The sequence below is a fragment of the Schistocerca americana genome, chromosome 1 (assembly GCF_021461395.2).
Source record: "Schistocerca americana isolate TAMUIC-IGC-003095 chromosome 1, iqSchAmer2.1, whole genome shotgun sequence".
Taxonomy (NCBI): domain Eukaryota; kingdom Metazoa; phylum Arthropoda; class Insecta; order Orthoptera; family Acrididae; genus Schistocerca; species Schistocerca americana.
The window spans coordinates 988,153,399-988,170,616 of NC_060119.1; positions in this window are offsets into that span (position 1 = coordinate 988,153,399).

Genomic DNA, 17,218 nt, shown 5'->3' on the forward strand with positions numbered 1-17,218 from the left:
TTATAATCCACCGTCGCCGGTCTTCTAGTGCGATTTTATAAACTTTCATCAAGTGTCCATACTTTAACTGCTGGAACGAAAGAACAATCTGTTAATAAATCTGCGTGAAATATAGGTAATTTTTCTCTTGCGATAAACTGTTCAAAATGTAAACACTGGACGAAAAAAGAGAATACGACTACTTTAAAAGCCCGTGTGAACGAAAGTACGTTATTGATCTCGTTGACAGTTAACTTATGTTACTGCGCAACTTGTATTAAGATGAGAAACAAATTTTGCTTTCTGTTAACACCATATCCGTGCCAGGATGAAAAATTTGGACCTTACTATCGTAGGTACTATGTTCTCCCAGTTTTTCGGACATTTCTGCAACACATTTTTTATCGATGATTCTCCACGTTAGCAGTGTTTGATATGATCCATATGAAAATAAACACACCAGTGAAAAAATTATTGGAGTCAGTGTTGGACAGACAGCACTTCTTTGGAGACGAGTGCGAGACCGGTATCATGATGACGTCAGAGGTTGTTCTCGGCTTCAGAGTGAAAAATACACAAAGTACGGGCAAGACAAACGATGTCAGAGAGTTTAATTAGTGGCATGTATCTACAGGCAATATCAACCATCAGAACGAAATTGATTGCCACATATTACTTTATTTGTACATTACTGTAAGACTATTGCGACTCTGTAAGACCCCAACGCGCGAGGCGAATATGTACGAACTTTACCAACTGCCAGGAAGTCGGAGATAATAATTTGAATTTTTCGTATAATTTTTTATACATTTTTGGACGGCAAATTGCTTTTTCAGTGATTATTCCTCATATCGTCTTTGAGGAAGATATTGGACACTGGCGTAATGCTGAATTTTGATATAAATCACAAAATACAAGTAGAAAGACATTTAGTTTCTCGATAACAAAAGAGTATTTTGAAACATGTATGCGACTTTCTACGAGAAATTTTCAATTCTTAGTCAGTCTGAAACGCAGCTTTGTAAATACTTGCGAAAAATGAAAACAGCGACAAGGAAAGCATATCAGAAGGCTGCAAATGCAAGAAATGTTCGCAGGAAATGTGGAAAAATACTGGGTGTTTAGTCGTGTTCATTAATTTTCCTTAAGTGATGAATTCGCAGATGTAATTACTTGTATTACTAAAAGCTCCATACTCTTTAACCGCGGAATCGTTTAAGGTTAACACTGTCCAACTTTTCTAGTTCTTTTTGTAACAGCCGTAATGGAAAATTACAAGTTCTTTGAAGATGGATTGAGTTAAAAGTAACCTCATGCATGAATTAAAAGTACTTTAATTTCTCTTCAGTTAGAAAATTTTTCCGCGGCATTTATTTTAAAGCAAGAGTGAAAATTTAATGAGAGAGAGGGAGAATGAGACATTCTTTGTGGTCTGCAGAACTTTTTAAGTGGAAGAGATGAATTAGGAATGATATACACGTAGACAATCCGAAACTGGGGAATGAAATATATTTCCGTGTTCACATATATGTATCAGTCATTCACCGCCTAGTAACACATACGTATCATTATTAGCAGCAGAAAGACAACTCCTGTGAATCGTTCTGTGCAAAGTAAATTTGTTCGAAATTCTATTGACTGTCGCGTTCCATTTTCATGCTGCTGGATGTACTTACGACAATGACCAGTTATTACGAAGAAAAAGAGGCGCTATATTTCATCAAAATTTTAAACATAGCTTTCCCGCTCATAATTTTTTTTCTCTTTGGAGGGAGTACACACTGTGTCGAACGTAGTGAGTAGTTAATACAGTGAACTACACTGAACTCGAGCTTTATGTGGACTGCAGTAGACTGAATGGTCTATCCGAGTATTCTTCAATTGGTGACAAGCTATAGCTTCCCATTAGATCTGTGAGGCGTACTCGCGTAGAGAGAATTACCAGCGGTGCTGCCGTCGACTCCGTTCTCACCCGAAAACTGTCATTGAACATTTATGTTCTCTGCTTGTCATAGTTAATATTGTACTTGCGTATTTATGAATATCATTTGAACATGTGCGAATGATAGTAGTTTTCGACGTTTGCGATACACACCTGATCTGCCTCTGGGTAGGTCGCTTACTGTTGAGTTCCGTGTGTAATGCTTTTTAGTTCATTACCTCAGCTAGGGGCCTTATATAACTATTGTTTTTTCTTAAGCTGTTGTGATAATTGAGCGAGTGCCAAAGTAGAACACAGTTTTAGCAGTTCTTAATCACAACTACCTTTTACTTATGTTCTGCTTTAATCTGTTCAATATTTTCTGAGCATGTGTGGCATATTATGCCTTCGGTTGTTTATTCAAGTATAAATGGCATCTCCCGTGGTTTTTTATATGCAAATCTTCCTAGGTTTTTAAACTGGTGCCTTAACGATTTAAATGCTTCTTATAACTGTGTTTCTCTCTCTCTGTTATAGTTTTTCATCATTTATTATCCTGACTAATTGTTGTTGCTATTCCAAGGCTCCAATGAGCTTGCTGTGTAAACACCTGTTAACTTAATTATTTAAGAACCTACGTCTTTAATTGTACTGAAATAAAACCAGTTATTCAAAGGCCTCCATTGATTATTAGTTTCACAAATATTGCGCAACAAATAAACTCAGTAAGGGCTGTTCTCTTAATAAACGCTGAGATATGCAAACGAGAAATTATATGTTGAGAAAAATTTTCATTTTTGCAGAAGGCCCAGCTAACAATGCTGTTCGTGTAAGCGTCCTAGTTAAGAACTGCGCTTATTCACGGCCTGGCACATTACCACTTAAACATATCTGCCTGCCCCCTATGAATGTGTTACGCTCAGGGAGACGTTGTTTCACGGAAGAAGACATCTGCAAGTGTTACATCGTCACTAGGTTCACCAATGTCTGTTATAGTTGTGCATCATTTGTTGTCCTGACTGTTATTACTATTCCAAGGCTCTAGTGGGCATATTATGTAAATGCCTGTGAATTTAATTATTTAAGAACTACCTGAACTCCGTACGACATCATTAAGATTCAAAGAAAGCTGTAATGTACCGAAGTGCACATGGAAGTTGGTTGTAGAAAGGAAAGGTATAAGAATGAATGGCAGTGTACGACGTAGCCAACCTATAATTAGCTGTAAAGCGAAGGATATAATTGGAATTATCGACTACTATGTTAAGTGTAGTCGTACCATAAATAGTTGTTGTTTAGGTATGGTTGTAAGGAAGCGTGTTTTGAGGAAACGCAAGGGAAACTTTTTCTTTCAAAGACAAAGACCAAGGTGATGTACTGAAACATTCTGTTACGAAGCCATCTGATAGACAAAGGAAGAAGCTGAACGTGGTATATAAGTAGTGTGAGCCATTTGCTGTGAAGTGATTTGCTGAGGAGGAAGAGCTTTGTAATCTTATTACTCTTGTTCTTTACGTGATGATTTAATAGGGTAATGTCTATATGTGGAAACGAGAAAAAGTTAAGTGGATAACCAGTAGCAAGTGAGGATTAGTTAAGTGCGAGCTGGAATAATACACTCCTGGAAATTGAAATAAGAACACCGTGAATTCATTGTCCCAGGAAGGGGAAACTTTATTGACACATTCCTGGGGTCAGATACATCACATGATCACACTGACAGAACCACAGCATGCACAATGTCGGCACTAGTACAGTGTATATCCACCTTTCGCGCAATGGAGGCTGCTATTCTCCCATGGAGACGATCGTAGAGATGCTGGATGTAGTCCTGTGGAACGGCTTGCCATGCCATTTCCACCTGGCGCCTCAGTTGGACCAGCGTTCGTGCTGGACGTGCAGACCGCGTGAGACGACGCTTCATCCAGTCCCAAACATGCTCAATGGGGGACAGATCCGGAGATCTTGCTGGCCAGGGTAGTTGACTTACACCTTCTAGAGCACGTTGGGTGGCACGGGATACATGCGGACGTGCATTGTCCTGTTGGAACAGCAAGTTCCCTTGCCGGTCTAGGAATGGTAGAACGATGGGTTCGATGACGGTTTGGATGTACCGTGCACTATTCAGTGTCCCCTCGACGATCACCAGTGGTGTACGGATAGTGTAGGAGATCGCTCCCCACACCATGATGCCGGGTGTTGGCCCTGTGTGCCTCGGTCGTATGCAGTCCTGATTGTGGCGCTCACCTGCACGGCGCCAAACACGCATACGACCATCATTGGCACCAAGGCAGAAGCGACTCTCATCGCTGAAGACGACACGTCTCCATTCGTCCCTCCATTCACGCCTGTCGCGACGCCACTGGAGGCGGGCTGCACGATGTTGGGGCGTGAGCGGAAGACGGCCTAACGGTGTGCGGGACCGTAGCCCAGCTTCATGGAGACGGTTGCGAATGGTCCTCGCCGATACCCCAGGAGCAACAGTGTCCATAATTTGCTGGGAAGTGGCGGTGCGGTCCTTGGCTGTCATGGTGCCTTGCACGAACTCCACAGGACGCAAGGATGCCCACATGAAATGTTTCTCAGAGCATAATGTAGCTGCCGCCAGCTTGACTCCATCCCGCAGTACAGGTGTCAAGGAGCTATTCCTCTGAAAGAAGACAGTTTCGCGCGCTACCAGGGCCGGCCACGGTGTGGCAGACTTCAAGCGCGCAGTATGGCCGGACGTGTGCTGGTCAAGGCCCGTCGCTTATGCGAATTGAGAATTCTAATCCTTCTCTTCTGTCATCTCCGCTCATTTTAAAAGATTGTGACGATAGATTGTTAGACTGTCTGTTTTTGTGCAAACAGCCACTGGATCTGTGAATAGCGCGACATTTCATTTAGCATTTCGGTGCGTCATTTTGCGGTTGCACAACTCTCTGAGTTCGGCAGAATCGTGGCGTCAGCGCTGTTTACCCTTCGCTATTTGTTCGTGGTGTGAAGGACGTTCACAGATCCAGTGGCTGTTTGAATAAAATCAGACAGTCTAACAATCTATCGTCACAATCTTTTAAAATGAAGGGAGATGACAGAAGAGAAGGATTAAAATTCTCAATTCGCATAAGCGACGGGTACTGCTTATTTACAACGAAACGGCATTATAGTACCACGCAGAAAGAATTTAAGCTTTTAAATGACAGTGAATGAGCACAAAATTACAACGATCGACCAACAGGATTCATTGTTCTGTAAGTCAAGAACCACTTAGTGCCGAATTTGCAGGTGTGGAGCACTTGAAGAAATTGGTGGTACGAATCGCAAAATTTTGAAGTCGCTCCCATTATTCCATTTTTAGTTGCAACAGTTGAAAGGTGGCTACACTGAGTCACAGCGCCAGAGATTGCGCCAAAGAGTATTATTCAGCCGCCTCCACTGGCAGTGCTTGTTGAGATGTGATAGTGGAGAGTTCATATTGAGAAGTGGGCAGTAGGAGCTCTGATGTAGCCGTGACTAGTTGTGAGCATGTTGTATGCAGTTGTTCTGATGGGCTAGACAGCCGATGCTGTTCGATTGCGGATGTTGTAATGATCAGAGTGTATGTTTCGTCAATATATATGAAGGTAATAATTTTGTTTTGTTTATTATTTCAAATATCCTAACTAACAATGTCTCTTGGTCACAGGTTCAGTCAACAAAGCATCTGGCTTGTGTTCATGTATTATAGTGTAATTCTGGTTTTTATGTGCAATTATAGTATTTTTTTAAATTACTTCATTGTAGATGGCGTTTAAAGCATCTTGTCGTATTGAGGAAGAACCGTGCCAGATGTGTACGTTGAACCACACTTCCACACACAGAACAGTTACATTTGTGCTTTGTTGTTTCGTAGCTTTTATAGTTGCTGGGGACTTAATTAATTAATTGTGGTAACGGAAATTTCCCTTCATTCTTTGTTGTTATTCTATGCAGTCAGATTGCGTACTAATACTAGTCAGGGCCAACCGGTTACGAGACTTCGTAGCCGGACATACAGCGACTAAAGTTAAAAATTATTTGCATTGCCTCCATGCACGTGGCGACCGCTGCTTCGGATCGTCCCTTGGAATTCTTTTGACAGTAAAAATAGCAGACAGTAGTATTGTTGTAGTAATTTGTAGTGCATGTGTAGATTTGCTAATTGAACATTTTTAGTTGTCTTGTCATTCTTCTAATGGTATTCTTGCAGAATTTAATTTTTGATGTCTTGTATACAGGTCTGACAATTTTGTGCAATTGTGAAGGTTTTAATTGTTCGTTAGGCGTGTTTGTCGGGAAGCATTTCGTGTGAATGGTATTGTTGGTGGTAAAGTGTTATATTGTGTGTAATTTTCGTATAGTGACGAGTTTTGTATGATTTGTAAATGATTACGCGGTCGATGAAAAAGGCAAAAATGATGAATAGTGAGAATGACGAAATTGTTAACATGGCGAACTCGCCAACACATGAGAATAGTATGATGAATAATGAAGTAGAAAACAATTTAATAAGTCTGGAAAATAGGCTGGAACCAGTTCAAAATTTTTCTCAATCAAAAAATTTTCAGCATACGAGATTAACGACAGAAGATTCTGGAATAGTATCGAACACAGATAGCTTTACAGCTTTGACGGAAGAAGTTGGTTTTGCGGGAAATGTTAGGGGTGAAAGGAATTTCGAACCAGTTAATATGGAGCAGTTGATGAGTGCAATATTTAATTTGGGATCTGAATTAAAAACAGTGGGATCACAGTTACGATCTGAAAATAAAACAGATATGGGAACAAAGGAAATACGGTTAGACTCACTGGGATCACGGATGGGAACAAGGGAAACACAGATAAGATCTGAATTAAAAACAGTGGGATCACAAATAGGAACAATTAAAACAGATATGGGAACAATGGAAACACGGTTAGACTCACTGGGATCGCAGTTAGGATCTGAATTAAAAACAGAGATGGGAACTTTGGCAACACGGTTAGAAACTGATATGGGAACAATGGAAACACGGTTAGACTCACGAATAGGGACATGTTTCAAAAACATGAAAGATGAATTAAAGAAAGAAATTAGAGAAGAAGTACAACCGATTTTGAATGCTCACAATAATAGATTAATTTCAGTAGAAATCAGACAAAAGGAACAGGATAGAGAACAGGAAGAAAGAGATCGCGTGATAGTACAAAAATTTTCAGAGTTAAATTTACAACGTGCACACGATAAGGAAGAAATACTTGAAAGAATCGAGGAATCCGTACCAAATGGCAGAATAAATAACCTAACACAACAGTATGAACAGTTAACTACTAAATGTGTCAATACTGAAACCCGAGTCGGGACACTTACGGAAGACGTAAATAAACAGAAAGAACAAATAGGTGACTTATCGGAAAGAGTTGAGGAGATTGCAGATAAATTGACAAGTCTTAGTTTAAATGGGGACAGAGATTCAGATGATACAGCTCCATTGCCATTTGCAGAAACAGAGGAGTACCAGAGCATAAATAAACATGTTGAAAGTCAGGGAAAATTTAATGAACGCGTTAAAAGGAAATTTGAGGCATTACGAAAGCAAGTCAAACAAATTGAAGGCGAAATCGTAGGAAAAGACAGCAGAAGAAATTTAGAATCACAGATAGCAGAGGGCTTTGAAGAAAATAATTTATTTCATTTACGAGAAGCAACAAGAGAGCGCCAGGCGAGCGAACTTGACAATAATCGACATTCGGACTGGGACAGACGCGGTAGGTCTTTGTCGCCACGAGGAGAAAACTTTGACTATAAACACTTTTTAACTGTTCGGAAATTTAAGATCTTTTGCAATTCTAAGAATGACATACATCCATGTTCATGGTTAGATCAATTTATGTAAGCACTTCCACCAAATTGGCCACTAAGTCACAAACTGGAATTTATGTGTGGATATTTAGAAAACGAACCGGCGACGCGCATGCGCGCACTTATTAGAGATTGCAATAATCCAAATGATTTTTATCATGCATTTCTATCGGCATATTGGTCCGAAAATACGCAAGACAGAGTCAAACATAGTCTTATTATGCAGCGTAATTTTAAACAGTCTGAGTTCCGCACGCCAGCAGAATACTTTGAAGACATGATTCGAAAGAATCAGTTCCTTTCCAACCCTTATAGCCCGACTGAATTAATTCGCATTTGCTTAACTAAGCTGCCACAATCGATAAGACAAATTGCTTTAGCCGGAAGATGTAAAAGTCCTCAGGGGATTCATTACACTAAGTGAATATGTGCCGTAGCGTGCACAGGGCCCCGAGCTGTAGTAGTGCAGTTTTCTGCACTGCTGCCTACTCTTTTACTATTCTTTGTATCTATCAAAACAACTCTTCAACTATCAATCTATCTAGAGAGTCGGTAAAGAATAACCGGATATGACTATTTTACCCAAAAGCAACTTCGGAAATTACTGTTTGGACTTACTGTATCTTCAGCAGCATTCATTCATAGTTTAAACGAAATTTTACCTGTTCATCTTCGTGACAATATTACTTCATACGTTGACGATATTCGTATTGCTAAACGTTCTTGGAGCGAGCATAACAAAATTTTGGATTCATTATTACATATTTTTGCAAGAGTTGGCATTACAGTGAACTTGGAAAAAGCTGAATTTGGTCGTTCTCAGGTGAAATTTCTTGGTCATATTATTTCTACAGAAGGTATTCTTCCTGATCCAGAAAAACTAGACGCTATTCGTAATTATGCTGTTCCTACTACAAAACGTGATGTTCATAATTTCCTTGGTGTCTGTAATTTTCTTAGACGCTTTGTTAAATTGGACGATTTGACCACACCTCGTTTATGTGAACTGTCTGGAAAGAATTCTAATTGGTGTTGGAATGAGGAAGCTCAATCAGAATTTGAACAACTTCGTGATGCTTTAGTTGCTGCTCCACTTCTTTCACATCCGGATTTATCTAAAGATTTTTGTTTGGCGACGGACTCATCATACAAAGGCCTAGGTGCACATTTATTTCAAGAGATAGAAGAAAACGGCGTTGTAGTACAGAAAACTATTGCCGATCTGTTCTTGCCAAAGGCAAATTATGTCAAAAGGCTAAGCCGCCAACTATTTCTCACAGAGCACCGTTGTTTCCTATCATTCCAGCAAAATTAAAGGAGATGGCTGCAGTCGATTTGTTCGGTCCAGTGGTTCGTTCTACTAATGTTTTTGCGTACATTTTGGTAGCAGTGGAATTGACATCAAAATATGTGTGTTTTACACCTTTACGAAAAGCAATAGCTCGTTCAGTATCTAACGCTTTCATCAAACATTTTCTTAAAGAAGTGGGTCATGTTGATAAGGTTATATCAGATAATGGATCACAGTTTCGCTCTAAAATTTGGCTTCGTTCCCTACGGCGTCGTAAGATTAAACCAGTTTTCATTTCACTTTTTCACCCTCAATCTAACGCTTCAGAGAGATGGATGAAGGAAATCAATAAATTGTGTCGTCTTTATTGTCATCAGAATCACAGAACTTGGGATCAGTATCTTCATATTTTTCAAAACATTCTGAATGAACTTCCTAATGATTCAACTTCTTTACCGCCTATATTGATATTAAAAAATAAAGCACCGACAAATCGCATTTCTGAAATCGTTCCTTTTCCGCCTACACGGAAACTGCGGCATTCTGAAGATGTGAATCTGGCTCTACAAAATATTGCATCTGCGGCTGCTCGAAGAGAGAAATCAGCTAAATGTCCTGGTCGTTTAAAAATCTTGTCAGTTGGTCAAAAGGTGTTAATTAAGTCTCACCGTTTGTCTCACAAAGGAAAGGGCTTGTGTCGCAAATCTTTCTGCTTTATAACGGTCCATATAGGATTCGCAAAATTATTCATGATAACACTGTTGAAGAAGAAACTCTTAAATCTCGGCGCTCTAAGGGAATACATCATATATCGAACGACAAAATTTTTGTGGAATGACATACTTTTGAGAAACTAACAGTTATACGTAAACACACGGAGAGTACAAGGATACCGCGCCGTGTTCCGGCGGCGGCACATACTCAAAGCAACAGTCAAGTCTGCGCGGCGCACAAGGCAGTCGTTGACCGCAAACAATTACTTCCTACGTCACGCGTACCTACAGCTGATCGAGCGCTCAGTGCGAAAGCACTGACAGCCGTAAACAAATACACAGTCTAATTTCTCCAAATAAATTCAGTATAAAGCCATAGTGATTTGATAAATTATGTTATTAACGTTCAGTATTTTTCAGGATACGGTTGTATAAAATATTTAAGAACCTCAGGTAAATTCTGTGTGTGTCCGACGTTAAGAGGATTTGCTATCGAGAAAATTTCAAGAAGAATGTGATTTCGAAGAAGAAACAAATAAACTAAAAAGGTAACTATTAATTGAGTTTATTTTTCAGGTAACATATTTCCACTTAGGTACGTACTTTAGACGTAATTTGCTGCTCGCGATTACGTGATTTATACTTTGTGCTAAATTTTATGTTCTATGAATTTACTTGTGAAGCGACGTGCTTGCGTACATTTGCTGATTTTTTTTCAGTGTTTTATTAATGAACAGGGTTGTTACTTGTGTATCTTATGCATCACTTGGCTGCTATGCTTTTTCACTGATGTCACATTTTCTTTTTTTTATTATGTGTCTGCTGTGCTTATTTATTTAAATTATAATTGTCACCTGATTAGTTGTGCTGATATGGTTATGTATGTAAGTTATACTTTGTGATTTATCTGCTTGCGCCTTCATGTTTACTTATTAAGAGTACATATGAACATTTATTTGCTTATGCTGATATGATGCTAATGACCTGTTTATTGTGTAAGATATATATTTGCTGCTTTGCGTATGGATTGCATATTTATACATTTCTGTTTGTTGTCATAACTACTCTTTAATTTGGTATATAGAAATGCTGATATACGGTGTACAAACATGGAGCTTAGGTCACACTATGATATTAATTATAGATTGTTCGCTTGGCAGAGCCTCGTTGTAGGGATTGTGCTTGACATTCTGTTCTCTACTGGTATATTTGAAACTGAAGTTTGCGCTAGGATTTTATCTGTACTTGTTCGAGGAGACTGACTAGAGGAAAGAGTTGTTATGGAAGTGAAATGATATTTGTGATAAGGTTTATATGTATCGACGTATTGAAGAGGTATTATTGAGGTATTGAGATTGTGTGACGTTGATGATTATTGGAGTTTTGGTGGACAAGAGGTAAGGTAAATGATATTGATGATAAGGTTTATATGTATCGACGTAAGAGGTATTATTGAAGTATTAAGATTATGTGATGATAATGATTATTGGAGTTTTGGTGGGGAAGAGGTAAAGTAAGTGAGGAGCATTTTTCGTTTGTTTGTTGGTCTATATGGAACAAGGAGGATGAAGATGGCAGACTAGAACACTCAAGTGGTAAGAAGATTTTCTACACACACACTTTGTTAAATCAATAAGCAGTATTTATTTTTTTTTTGGAGAGAGGAAGTAATTGCATATCTTGGCACACTGACAGTTGTTCAGCAACTGTACATTTTGATTTGGCTTGGCAAACATTGGTCTTGACATGATGACTATGACATTGACTAACTATTATTAAATGTTATACAGTGTACCACTACCACTTGATACACATATTGAGCATCAAATTTGGACATAATTGCGTTTACACAATTAACACTATTCAATTACACAGTAGCACTTAATATGTGGATGAGAGATGAGTGAGTGTGTTTTGTGTGTTTTCCTTTCCTAATCCCAAATAATTGGTACCGATCTATCTCCTAAATATTATTTTACTTGTTTGTTGTGGCCTGCACTGACACCCATAAATATTATAGGTTTACTGTTATTTGTGTATTGTAAAAGTTAATATGACAATTATCTGATATCATTTGTGTGTTTATTACAATTTGTATGTTTAGTGTAAGAGCATTAATAATGATTTTGTAAAAGCAATTGTGTGTGCCTTCAAACTGTTGTTCATGCTTGCACCTATTCAAAATTGCTGGGTGCCACTTGGAAATGTTTAATTTCTGCTGATAAACTCTGATGAACTGTCTAATTAGTGATAGTGAATATTATGGACTGTTGCGTGCACTTGTTCAACATGATGGGTGCCACTAGGAGATGTTTAATTTCTGGTGATGAACTCTGATGAACTGTCTAATTAGTGATAGTGAATATTACGGACTGTTACCTGCACCTGTTCAACATTACTGGGTGCCACTGACGGACTGCTTCTACTGAAATAATGTCACTTGTTGGTGTCTGCACCTGTTCAACATTACTAGGTGCCACTGATGGACTGCTTCTACTGAGATAATGTCACTTGTTGGTGTCTGCACCTGTTCAACATTGCTGGGTGCCACTGATGGACTGCATCTATTGAAATAATGTCACTTGTTGGTGTCTGCACCTGCTCAACATTACTGGGTGCCACTGATGGAACTGCTTCTACTGAGATAATGTCACTTGTTGGTGCCTGCACCTGTTCAACATTGCTGGGTGCCACTGATGGAATTGCTTCTACTGAAATGTCACTTGTTGGTGTCTGCACCTGCTCAACATTACTGGGTGTCACTAATGGAACTGCTTCTACTGAAATGATGTTACTTGTTGCTGTCTGCACCTGCCTGGCATTGCTGGGTGCCACTGATGGAACTGCTTCTACTGGAATGATGTCACTTGTTGCTGTCTGCACCTGTTCAACATTGCTGGGTGCCACTGACGGAACTGCTTCTACTGAAATGATGTCACTTGTTGGTGTCTGCGCCTGCTCGCCATGTTTGGATGCCACTCTTGAAGCTGTTTAAATACTCTGATGAAATGTTATGAGACTGCTATTTGCACCTGTTGATCATTGCTGGGTGCTACTGTTGGATCTGTCAACTACTCTGAGGAGTTCTACTTGTTTATTGAACTATTGAAAGGATTTTATGTGAATATTTGTATAAACTGATTTTTTGTGTGCTTACTGTTTATGAGATGTTATGAGACTCTTACGTGCACCTATTCGTCATTGCTGATGCTATTGATTGAATTGTTTAACCACATGATACTTATGTAAACTATTATGTAAAATCACATGTATGCAAGCATTTGTATTCCTTACTGTATTTTATATATTAGGTTATTGAATGGTCAGTGCAAAGCCAAAATTTATCTAGTTATATGATATTTACTTATTAATATTATCTTTTATTTTTGTCAGTAATTTTGTTTTTCTTCCTTGGACGAATTTGGTGGTATTTTCACCACCAATGCTGGCAAAAATACCATCAAATTCTAGCCCATGGAGGAGGGGCATATGAAAGGTGGCTACACTGAGTCACAGCGCCAGAGGTTGCGCCAAAGAGTATTATTCAGCCGCCTCCACTGGCAGTGCTTGTTGAGATGTGGTAGTGGAGAGTTCTTGTCGAGAAGTCGTCGTGGAGAGAGCATATTGAGAAGTGGGCAGTAGGAGTTCTGATGTAGCCGTGACTAGTTGTGAGCATGTTGTATGCAGTTGTTCTGATGGGCTAGACAGCCGATGCTGTTCGATTGCGGATGTTGTAATGATCAGAGTGTATGTTTCGTCAATATATATGAAGGTAATAATTTTTTTTGTATTTATTATTTCAAATATCCTAACTAACAATGTCCCTTGGTCACAGGTTCAGTCAACAAAGCATCTGGCTTGTGTTCATGTATTATAGTGTAATTCTGATTTTTATGTGCAATTATAGTATTTTTTTTAATTACTTCATTGTAGATGGCGTTTAAAGCATCTTGTCGTATTGAGGAAGAACCGTGCCCGATGTGTACGTTGAATCACACTTCCACACACAGAACAGTTACATTTGTGCTTTGTTGTTTCGTAGCTTTTATAGTTGCTGGGGACTTAATTAATTAATTGTGGTAACGGAAATTTCCCTTCATTCTTTGTTGTTATTCTATGCAGTCAGATTGCGTACTAATACTAGTCAGTGACTAAAATTAAAAATTATTTGCATTATAAATAATTAAGCCCCCATGCACAGTTTTCAGTGGAAATGGACGAAGAGCGTGGAGACTTAATGTAACACTGCAAAGTACATTGCTTAAGTGAAGGGGCATTCCTGGAATGATTTTTCGATCTAAATCTCGTCATTGTTGAATTTATAAAGAAAAAAGGAGGGGAGGAGCGAAAATTAGAGCATACGGAATGGATTGTAGACTTTGCATTTTAAGTGGTCTTGACTGCACATTGCCCACAGTAAGACACAGCAGGGTAACTTATGTCTGAATTGACGGGGATGCATTTAAAAAGAAAATCGCGCTGTAGACGATCCAGTTCCATTAGCACACTGGCGTTGAAGAAAGCGCGAGTTCTGAAGAACTCATTGTGGCTTTGCAAGAATCACAACGATAGTTTTATAATGGTTTTGAGGACACTAACAGTCTTACATCTATTCTCGAGCTGTTTTCGAGGCTGTTTGCCTTTTCAGTTGAAAGTGCTCTGGCTGTGTGCAGGATATGCAGATGTAACTGATTGATCTACAAGGTAATTCCAGTTTTACTTACATATCTTTTTACATTAAAACTTTTCACGATGTCTCAGTGCTTTTCTCGGGTAGATTTTCCACGTCTACAAAACGAGGTTGCAAAAGAGCTAATGTATTTTGATCGATGTATTCCTGTGAAAGACTTTCTTTCGATTATGAAACTAAATAAGTCACTATTATGTGGCAACTTGAGCGAAAGTCTGTGAAATTGTCTGCATCTCTCCGAATGCCTATTGTTTGTAGTAGATAAAAATTATATTATGTCTTCAGCATGTCAAAAATAATTGATTAATACTGAAAAGTTATTTTGTTTGTTATCTTTGTTGTTGAGAAATGTCAAATATAAAACTAATTCATAAGCATTATGACTGTACTGCCATTTAATTGCGCGCATTCCCTATTTTCCCCTCTTCCCTTTCTTCAAACGCAGGCAGCACGGCGTGGTGGTGGGGGAAATAGGCAGCGAGACTGAGCGCTTCGGCACTCGGGTCCCAGCATGGCTCATGAGCTGAAATCTTGGCCAATCTTGCTCTAGGTGTAGTATTAATAAAACTAATTATTATTGTAGCGTGCAACCTAAAGGTTTAAATTTATTTTGGTTCCGTTAGAACTACTGTTTCCACAGTGATCCACTACAGCCTGTACTCTGTTGTGTTCATAATTTATCTATGAAGAAAACTGTCATCAGTCACATCACAGCTAGCTTATATTTGTCTCACACATAAATTAATATTTTAGATTCTGTGTCTACTATAAGTGTTCAAATTAGCATAGACAACAATTAGAATGTAATCTTCTCTTTCAAGAAAACCACCGTTGACCAACCATAACAATCAGTTGTCGCCGTCCTCAACATTTGTCACATGACTGGTCTAAAAATGGTGGGTTTCTGTAGTCTCTAGTGAGTCATAACAAAGCGGTAATTAAGGATCCCTTTTGTCTACTGTTAGGGTAGGGTAGGTGTGTGTGTGTGTGTGTGTGTGTGTGTTTGTGTGTGTGTATGTGTGAGAGATCAGCAGCTGAATAATTTTCATTTGTTTTCAGACTTAACAGATTTACTGCATAATGATATTGTGGTATGAAAACTTCCATGACCGGTAGCCTCCCCTTAGCGTATATTATGTCAAAGGTGGTCTCTAATTATTAATATTTATTAAAGAAAATCCTCAGTTTTTCACCTAAATGTACGTGGTTTCCCGTTTTCAGATCGCCAAGCAAGATTCTTTCTCAACGCTAGCTGATGACTCCTCAATCCAGTGACTTAACTACTACACCACATGGTTCGTCTGTTACGGGTGTCTCTTGGGAAACAGCTTTTAAGTCGCTGCTGTTGTGTTCTGCAGTGCTGCTTAAAGGAGCTAATTACTTCTAGCTGCACTAACCCAATGAAACGTATAATTTAGAAAATAAAGCGCTGTCCAAAATAAGAAGGACCTCACGCCACCTCAGATAATACCCAGAGCGTTTGGTTCGATAATGCCAAGTGTGGATTTTAGTCATTAGCTCGTATGGGAGTCTTTCATAAATCCGAAATCGACTGACACCAACAGAACTATTGAAGATCGATTGCATCAGATCAGACTGTTTTGTTCATCAGAAACTATAGTCTCCTTTGTTTATCATAAACTAAACTCTACGCAATAAAATTTAAGTGTGATGTACCATAATACACACCGTTGGTCACTACGATAAACTGCTTTAAATGATCCGTCCCTTTAAATGTCGATCTTTTTACTGTCACTTGCTTTATCAGGTTTCTTCCTGTGTTTCAAGTTTCCACATTGGTTTGTCTTTTAGAAATTATCCCTATCTTTACCAACGTTTATTGGAGTCGCAACCACTTCTTACTCGTAGTAACGTAACAAGTTTTGTGGGAGACAACTTCCATTAACTAATCTACATAGCCGTTTACAAGAACATTGCTCATCTTAATTTTGACGCTTTTTAAGAAAAGTCTTTTGAAGCAACTGGTGTATTTCAATCGAAGCATGAGGACCAAATATCCTGCTTCTGACAACTACTAATTAATTAAAACATCGATAAAGACGTATCAATTACTTAACTAATAATTCACCTAGACGAAATCGAAGTACGTTTTTGTAGTCTTCTAATAAGTCGGAAAAGGAATCCGTTGACGCACTTTATGATACCATTCTGTTTGACTTCTACGGTATTTTTCTATTGATCTTTGTCTTTGTACGTCTATAGAAAGTGCTGTTTAACAGTCAATTTTGTTCAACTGCCCACACATTGCGTAGATTCTCGTGGTGTTACATGCCTCATCAATTGTATTAGTGCCTTGCACATGCAACCGAAATTCACGTTTGGGCCTTTGAAAAGCGTTACAACGGATTCGCTAGACAGTCCTGTACAACAAATTTCGGTCCACTATTTTATGTTAAATTCGTTTCTTCAGTTTGAGATAAATTTTTATTATAGTTTTGTATGATAATGAAAGACTGTTCCTGACAGCATCGCTGTTTAGATAAGTGGACAAAAGAGGTGCCTGGATGAAAAAACCCTTACAGAAATTCTGTTACTTTGCTGTCTCTTGTTAATGTAAGGTGTACGTTGCTAGGCGACCTGCCGACGTAAATCCTTCCAGAGAGGTATAAAGTCGTAGAACGGTGCGCGAGAGAAAAAAAGTTCCAAGTACTAAAGAACAAGAACTGACGTGTTACAACAGCTTCAGCTTTTAGCTGCAGTGCTGTTTCCTTAAGAGAGAACTGGGGGACGTTTACCAACTTTTCCATAAGCTCTATGTGCAATG